This window comes from Strigops habroptila, chromosome 9, assembly GCF_004027225.2.
Source record: "Strigops habroptila isolate Jane chromosome 9, bStrHab1.2.pri, whole genome shotgun sequence".
NCBI lineage: Eukaryota > Metazoa > Chordata > Aves > Psittaciformes > Psittacidae > Strigops > Strigops habroptila.
Genome location: NC_044285.2, coordinates 19,851,350 through 19,860,369, shown reverse-complemented (window position 1 = coordinate 19,860,369; position 9,020 = coordinate 19,851,350).

Below are 9,020 nucleotides of genomic sequence, written 5' to 3'. Positions count from 1 at the left end.
CTCCCAGAGCCACAGCACGATGGAGCAGCCCAGAGGTGACCATACACCGGCCCTTGGGGCATCCCCTGACCCTTGGACCATGCCCCACAGAGCAGATCTGAGGGTGGCTGTGAGCTCTGAGCCTCCTGCTGTGGTCATGGCCAGCAGCCTGCCTTCCTGGGCTCCCAGCAGCACACCTGCAGCTCCTCAGTCTACAGCCAGTGGATTCTCTGATGTCCAGCGTGGAGCTTCTGTTGCTGGAGCCACAAGGAGCTGCAATGGGCAGAAGGGAGAGGTGGGACCAAGTCCTGAGCTTGGTATGGGTGAGGACCACACGGCTGCTCCCCCCCTGCAGCCCCTGCCCCGGCTGCCCTCAGCTCTGCCAACAGGAGGGATGTCCATCTCGACCAGCACTCATCCTGGCACAGACTGGGTCCCCTCTGCTGTGACACCTGAGGTGCTCTGGGACACGCAGCCTGCTGGCACCTTCCTGCATGGAGAAGCTGCTCTGCTGGTGGACATCTTGGCCAAGGTCCCAGCAAATGAGTCTGTGCTCCTGGACACTGTCTTGGCATCCCTTCCCAGTGCTGCATTGGCTCGTGATGTCACCCACCCACAAGTGCTGGCTCCTTCTCTTCCTACAGGGGAGCCTGGGGGACCTGCCATCACCTTGGGGAAAGCAAGTGACCCATCTTCACCCCCTGCACAGCAGCCCATGACACCCACCAAAGCCCACCCTTCCCCTGCTCGGACCAGGACTCCCAGCACTGCAGGTCCCTCTGTGACTGGGGTGAGTGCAGCAGCAGCATCTGATGCCACCCTAGAGCCTGGGGCAACCAAAGCCCCCCACAGGGATGGAGCTGCTGTGGTGGCTCCCCCTTCCCCAGGAGCTGCAGGGTCACCTACCCAGGGGCCATCTCTGCATCCAGATCCCTTCCTCACAACAGCATCTGCGGATGGACCCTCTGCAGGGCAGCACCATGAAGCCATGAAGGGGGCAGAGACGAGTGCGCTGCCTGGAGCAGTGGCTGTGGCAGAAGCTGGGCACAGCGAGCTCAGCACAGCGTCGGTGGGAGCTGCTGATGGTCCAGCAGGACCTCCAGAGCCCTCCGGTGCCAGCCCAGGCTCTGCACCCGCTCCCAGCTCTAAGATTCCCACTCTGGAGCATGTCTCTGAGGCTGTGCACTGCGCTGGCACCATATTCCCATCCCCATCCTATCCGCTGGCTTCCACCGGAGCTGTGCATGCAGCCAGCTCACAGCCCGTGCCCTGTGATGCTCAGCCCGTGTCCAGGCACTCTGCCACCTCGCAGCACCCCTCCACAGCCACAGAGCATCTCCCTGCAGCTGAGCTGATGCCCACGGGCAAACCTGGCTCCCTGGCTCCATCCCACCCCTCTGGGGTCCCCTCTCCTGCTCATGTGCTGCCCTTGCAGTTCCGGCTCTTGGGCATCACTTACACGGAGGCTCTGAGCAGCAGCGCTTCAGAGAGCTACAGGCAGCTGGAGGAGGAAGTGATGCTGATGGTGAGTGCTGGTGGCTGGTGGGATACTGGTACTTCTGGGTGCAGGGGTGCAGCTGAGGAGCCACTGCAGCCCTGCTGGTATGAGGAGCCTGGAGGTCTGGTCTGTGGTGGAGACCAGTAAATCCCAGCACTGGGGCTGGACTGGGATGCCTGGCTTGAGGTGGGACTGGGCTCCCCTTTAGCAGCCAACGGGGCTGTTACACACTGGAGTGGCTGTTGTTTCTATGCTGATGGAGCCCTGGCTATGCCAGCTCAGCCAGGACCATCTCCAGAGGCCTGGAATACCCCTTCCCATGGGGGAGCTTGTAGAAGCTGCTCAATTAACACATGCTTCTTTCTTCCAGCTAAACCAGACACTGTCCACCTACGAGACCTTCCTGCAGGCAAATGTCCTGGAGTTTATGTGAGTGGGTAATGTGGAGAAGGGTGGCTTTGGCTTGGAGGGAAGGGTTTGCCCAGCAAGATGCTCTTGTGAGGGGCTGCGCTCCCTCCCCAGGGACATCATCCCAAGGGATCCCTGCCTGGAAGTGTCTGAAGCTCCACCTGAGTCCTGGCTTTGGTGGGGTGTTAATGCGGGGATGGGGGGGCTCTGAGCTGCCCATCGTCTCCTCTCCCTGCAGGAACGGCTCGGTGGTGGTGCGAGGGCAGGCTCTGTTCCGGGGGGATGCTCCTGCTCCCACCAGCTCCCACCTCATCCGCACGGTGGTCACAGAGGCGAGCAGGGGAAGGAGCTCCTTCAGCTGGCGGTTGGAGCCACGGTCTGTCCGGTCCGGTGGTAAGCCATGGAGACCTTCCCACAGCAGAGCTGCTGCTGTTGGTGTCCCCCTTGTACCTCTAGCAAAGCCAAAACCTGCCCAGTTTGGACTTAAGGGAAGGTGAAGCCTGAACATCCCAACCAATACAGAAGCCTGCAGCGTTAAGGCTGCTGGAGACTGCATCTGCAGCAGTTGGACCTTTGGGGTCCAGTGTTTCTGCTAAATTCTATGGCTTCCCCTCCTGAAACTGCTTCTCCTGTCCTGGGAGGTGCTGCCTCCCAAGCCCTTCCCACCACTAAAGCTACTCATCCTCATCCAGGATGAGGTGCCTTATCCTGCCCTGCTGGCCTCTGCTTTCAGTGCAGAGGATGGGCTCAAGACTGATGGTATCTCACAAGGATGGTGAAGGAACAGGTATGAGCGTAAATGAACTCTTGTAGGCTTCAGCCTGGAGAACCTGGCCCCGGAGAAGCTGTCCATCTCCCTCACTGTCCTCCAGCCCGGGATGAGCAGGACAGACCCCCTGGAGGGGCTGATCAGCAAGGTATGGTGAGCCGTGGGGGCTCTTCCAAAAGCTCATGCTGGGAAGATGGGCCCTGGCTGGCTGCTGCGCTGCTGGGACAACGTGTCCTAAAGCAGGGGCAGGGTGTGAGCTGTTGTCTCCTCTTCATCCAGGTGACTGGGTCTCTTGGTGCCCTCTACCACGTGAGGAACTTCACTATGACCCTGCTCAGGTATGGGACACAACTACCCAAAGCTCTTCATTCAATGTCCTTCACTGCCCTTTGTGCACCAGCAGCATTAGCTGTGCTCAAGGATGGAGAGGATGAGTTGTTGAGTTGTGCTGCACTAGGGAGCTTTGGGGGAGTGATGTGGGGCTGATGGCAATACCCTGAGCCTCTTCCCTGGGCTGAGGAGCTGTGAGCTGCTGAGAGACCAGCCAGGGTGTGCTTGGGGAGCCTGTTCCACCTTCCTGCCTTGCTTAGAGCCCTTCTCCCCCCCACCTAGAAACCACAATGGGGACCTGGAGCTCACTGGAGACATCTACCTCGACACCATCATCCACGTGGATGTTCCAGAGGCTCTGCAAGCCTTGACAGCTCTGAGAACCTGCTCTGTGGACCTGACCTCGCTCTCGGTGGAGGGTGAGGGCAGCTGCTGGGTGCTGCTGCTGGGGCTCGCTGCCGGCTCTGCTCACCCACCGGCCCTCTGTTGCCTCCCCAGGAGCCAGGCTTCACCTCCAGGTTTACCCGCTCTCCCTCCTCGTCACCAACAGACACTTCAGCAAGGACCTTCTGGATCCACTCACTGCAGAGCACCGGGAGCTCGCCACAGGCCTTGGGGATGCGGTAGGAATGGCTGGTGGGAGCGGGCCAGGGTCCCTCAGGGTGCTGAGGGATCAGGGAGGAGGAGGGACTGCTTTGGCGTTGTCTGAACCAGACCTTCACCTCTAGTGCTATGGCTGATGCCTGCTGAAGGTGGGCGCTGGGGCAGGATGTCTTCTCTCTGCTGATGATGGTTCAAGCTACCACATCTGGACACAACTGGAGGTGCTGCAGCACTACAGCTGCCCTGTGCTCCTGCTGTGGTGGCTGACCCAGCTCCATCAATCACGGAATTCCATAGGAAGGGACCTCAAGGATCATCTGGTCCAACCTTTCTAGGCAAAGCATGACCCAGACCTGATGTCCCAGCACCCTGTCCAGTGCTGGGAGTCCTCCCCTTCCCTGGGGACATAGAAGCAGGGATCTGGCTGGGGGAAACCCCTTGGAGGCTGGTGTGGACCTGAGCCAAAACCTCTCTTCCAGGTGGCGAGAGCCCTGAGTGACCACAGGAGCTTCCTGCAAGTGCTGATAAGAGAATTCCTGTGAGTGGGAGCAGAGGCTCTGCTGGGGCAGGGCTGTGCAGAGCCGGGGAGGTCTCCCATTGACCACAATCACCCAAGGTCATGGGGGTCTGCAGCAGGCACCCTCAGGGGTGTCCCATCCCAAAGAGCAGATGCAGACGCAATGCCTCCCTGAGCAAAACCAGTGTGTGGCTGTGCCTGGGGGGATATGGTGGGACTGGCAGTTGCTGGAGCTCTTCCCACCCCACAGGCCCGGCTCCCTGATCTGCCATGGGGACTTGGTCTTCCAGCACCCAGCTCCCACCAGCCTGGAAGTTCTAGAGGCACTTGTGCTCTCGGTTGGGCCAAACAAGGCTTTGGCTGGTTCAGACTTCCAGGTGGATCCATATTCCCTTGCTGTGGGAGGTAAGTGTCACTTTGGGGCATGGGTAAAGAAGCTTATAGCCCCATGCAGGGTGAGCAGGGTAGATCCACAGCCAGCTAGATCCAGGTCCCTCAGGCAAGGGGAGGGTGAGATGTCCTGGCTGTTGAGGTGACCAGCTTGCAAGGGCTGATCTGAAAGCGCCGTTCTGGCAGCACCCATCCCTATCCCAATCTCGATGCCCCATGTGCTGCTGGCTGGTGGAGGACAGGAGGGAAGGGTCACCTCCTGCAGGCTGTCACATGGGTGTCATTGCCCCCCGTGTCCTGTGCTAACCTGGCATTCCACCCACTGACCCAAACCCCTGTGCTCTGCTCCAGAGGACACCCTGGAGCCTCCCTTGCCTAAGCCAGGCTTCCCGGAGCACGGCGTGGCCATCGTGGTGGTGTGTGGCCTCATCGTCATCACTGCTCCTGTCATCTTGCTGCTGGTAAGGGCTGTGTCTATCTGTGGGGGGGGGGGGGGGACAGGAACAAGCTGGGGTGAAGCAGCCGTGGTCTCTGAGCAGAGGGACCGCTGTGGGGTGAAGCGTGGCTGCAGCCCCCGTGCTCTCCTCCCCAGTGCTTGAGGACCAAGAGGCTGGGCTGGTGGCCTGTGGCACCCCTTTGGGACAGAAGAGACCCTGAAGCAGGGATCCAGACCCTGGAAATGGATAACCAAGGCTTCCAGGCATCCTCTGAGCAGGCAAGTGGCTGCTAGTCCCTTGAATTGAGCTCCTGTGCTGCGGAGCTGGAGCTGGTGGTTGGCAGGTCCTGGTTGTACCTGAGGGACTGAGGAAGCCCTGTGGGGATGGAGACCTCCCCCCTGCCCTTGCTGGAGCAGCTTCTCCCCCTCTCCCCACAGGGTGCTGGGGATGCTCAGCCACATTGGCACAGTTCCTCTGCCTGAGGAGACGCAGCTGATGGGGGAGCCTGAGGAGCAGCGATGGGGGGAGAGATGCCAAGAAGCCACCTCTGCTCCCTGAGGGATGCAGGCTCAGGTGCATAGATGAAACAAATCTGTATGTTGAACTTCATTGAACTTTATTAAACTGTTTATAAGATGTCAAAGCCAGTGGTGCAGGGGCACTGAGTCTGCTCCAGCCTTTGCCTCACCGGGCCCTAGTGCTGGGGGTTAAAGGGCTGAGGAAATGCGTCCCTCGTGGGGCCGGCATGAGGGAATCGGGTGCTGGGTGCTGCCTGTCACCCCGACAGGAGCAGCACCCACGGCTGAGGGCTGCCAGTAATGGCAAGGTGAAGTGTTGGGGGGGTTTTCCACCCAAAAGCGGGCTTTTCCCAGTGTGTGGAGGCAGAAAGCGGCTCTGCAGACAGACACTCAGTGCCAGGAGGAGTTTTGGGGTTTATTGTTCTCTAGTCCCAGGTCAGTGGGTGCTGTGGGTCTCCAAAGCAGGCACGGAGCAGAGCTGGCCGCATCCTGCTCTGGGGGTGCTGGGCCCATGGGAGGGATGCTCCAGGGCTGGGCTGAGCTCCCCGCTCCTCTCCAAGGGGGAGAGCAGCTCCAACCTGCGCTTCCCTCTGCGCTGCCGGACACGGGACCCGCTTCCCGGGGGGAAACCGGCCGCGTCCCCGGACCTGGGGAACGTCAGCCCCGGGGCAGGAACCTGCTGCTGCCGCTTCCCAGCGGGAATGGCGGGATGGAGGAGGAACTGCTCGAGGCAGCCGTGACACTTCCCGGAGGGAAACCGGCTGCTGCACCCGGAGAGGCCGGCGACGATTGTGCCGCTGCCCCGGCCCGGCCCCGCGGGGTTATTCCTGCGGTGTCTTGGCCTTGGCTCCGGGGTCTCTCTTCCAGCTCCAGGAGATCCCAGCTCCAGCCCTGAGCACTCATCCAGCCCCATGGTTGGTCTCTCAGCTCATTCCCACAAGCTTTATTTTCCAGCTCCTCATCACCTCGGCTCCAGCCCCATGGTCCCTGTCTCAGCTCCAGCTCAGCACCACATCAGCTCCAGCCCCAAAGCCCTAATTCCAGTCCCAGCCCTGGAAGGCTCCAGCTCATTCCAAAAGGGTTTATCCACCTTGGGCTCCTGCTCTTGTTCTTATGCTCCAGCTCGGGGGGTTTCATTCCAGCCCCAAAGGCAGGATTTCAGCCCCAGGCCCTTCCCCACAGCTTTCATTCCAGCCCCGGCTCTCTGGTGTCTGTATTCCGGCTCCAGGACATCCCAGCTCCAGCACCAGTGTCTCTATTTCAGCTCAGCCCTACAGCATTTCTCCAGCTCCAGCCCCATGGTCAGTGCTGCCCCACATTCCCACAAGCTTTATTTCCATTTCCAGCTCCGTATTATTTCAGCTCCAGCCCCACATCAGGCCAATCCCAGCCTTGGAGCCTCCAGCTCAGCCCCACAGCATTTATCCAGCCCCAGGCTCTCGCCTGGGCTCCAGCTCTCATCCTCCTGCTCCAGCCTGGGGGGCTCATTCCAGCCCCACAGCCCTTGGTGCAGCCCAGCCCCAACATCCTTATTGCAGCTCTGTGTGATCCCAGCCCCACGGGTGGCGTTTTGGCTCCAACACTTTCACTCTAGGTCTGCGGTGTCTTGGCTCTGGCTCTTGATCCCAGCTCTAGGCGATCCCAGCTCCAGGGTCTCTATTTCAGCTCAGCCCTATGGGATTTATCCAAGTCCAGCCCCACACTCAGTGTTTCAGCTCATTCCCAGAAGCTTTATTTCCAGCCCTGGCTCTGTATGATCCCAGCCCCGAGTGCTTTCAGCTCATTCCCACAAGCTTTAATCCCAGCCCATTCATTCCAGCTCTGGCTCGATCCCAGCCCTGAGTAAGTTCAGCTCATTCCCGCAGGCTTTATGTTGCAGCCTTGGCTCTGTGGTGCACTGGATGTGGCTCCAGCTCTTTCTTCCAGCCCAGCCCCAGTAGATTCCAGCCCTGAGAGATTTCAGCTCCTTTCCACCAGCTTTATTTTCCAGCCTCGAGAGATTTCAGCTCATTCCCACAAGCTTTATTTTCCAGCTCCTCATCACCTCGGCTCCAGCCCCATGGTCCCTGTCTCAGCTCCAGCTCTGCATCACGTCAGCTCCAACCCCAAAGCCCTAATTCCAGTCCCAGCCCTGGGAGGCTCCAGCTCATTCCAAAAGGGTTTATCCACCTTGGGCTCCTGCTCTTGTCCTTATGCTCCAGCTCGGGGGGTTTCATTCCAGCCCCAAAGGCAGGATTTCAGCCCCAGGCCCTTCTCCACAGCTTTCATTCCAGCCCCGGCTCTCTGTTGTCTATATTCCAGCTCCAGGACATCCCAGCTCCAGCCCCAGTGTCTCTATTTCAGCTCTAGCCCTATGGGATTTATCCAGCTCCACCCTCAGTGTTTCAGCTCATTCCCACAAGCTTTATTTCCAGCCCTGACTCTGTCGTGGTTCAGCTCCGGCTATGTATGATCCCAGTCCCGAGTGATTCCAGCTCATTCCCACAAGCTTTATTTTCCAGCTCCTGTGGTTTCAGCCCAGGTCTCTATCCCAGCCGCGATGACATCTCGAGGCATCCCCCGGGGAGCGCTGGGGAGCAGGTGCAGCCCCCCGCTCCGGGGAGCGGCGCTGCCCCGCCTCCGCGCCTAGCCTGCTCCCTACCCACCGCGGTGAGGTGACAGCACCGCTCGACCCCAACAGCTTTAGTATTGACCCTGCCTCCGGGACACCGCGATCCCCCCGAACCGCCGCCGGCTTGGACACCGCCCGCGGCACTGAGCGCCGGCCCGGGCACACAGAGCGGGCAGGGGTAGGGGTCCCGCCGCCCCGCTCCCTGCGCGCCCGGCCCCGCTCACCGCCGCTGCCCGGCCGCCGCTCCACAATGACGCCACCGCCCCTCAGCGCTCGCCTTTTATAGCCTCCGCCCCGCCCCTCCCTGCCCTGCCCAGCCAATCACGCCCCGCCCCTTCCCGCCTCGCCCGTCTTCTCTCCACCCACCCCGCTCAACCCAATCCCGGCCCGCCACTTCAATCCGGCTCCGCCCCCTTTCCGCTCCGCCCAATCAAGGCCCGCCCCTTCAATCCTGCTCCGCCCCCGCTCCGCCCAATACCGGCCCGCCCCTTCAATCCGGCTCCGCCCACTCCCGGTTCCCCACTCCCCGTCCTCGCAGGCGGCGGTCGCGCCGAACAGCCGCGGAGCTGCGGGGGTCGCGTCCCGCTGCCGTAGGCCCCCACGGTGGGTGTTGCGTTCCGAGGCGCTCGAGCGGGAGCTCCGCAGCGAGGCTGCTCCCGGTTCCCTTTCAAATCCCGGAGCCGGGAACCGCCGGATTGAAGGTGCGGGCCGGGATTAGGTGTAGCGGAGAGGGGGCGGGGCCGGATTGAAGGGGCGGGCCGGGATTGGGCGGGGCGGGGTGGGTGGAGAGAAGACGGGAGAGGCGGGAAGGGGCGGGGCGTGATTGGCTGGGCAGGGCAGGGAGGGGCGGGGCGGAGGCTATAAAAGGCGAGCGCTGAGGGCGGGAGGCTGCGGAGCGCTCGTGAGCGGGAACGGGCGAGCATGGGTCAGGCTGGCGGGACGGTGTCCAAGCCGGCGGCG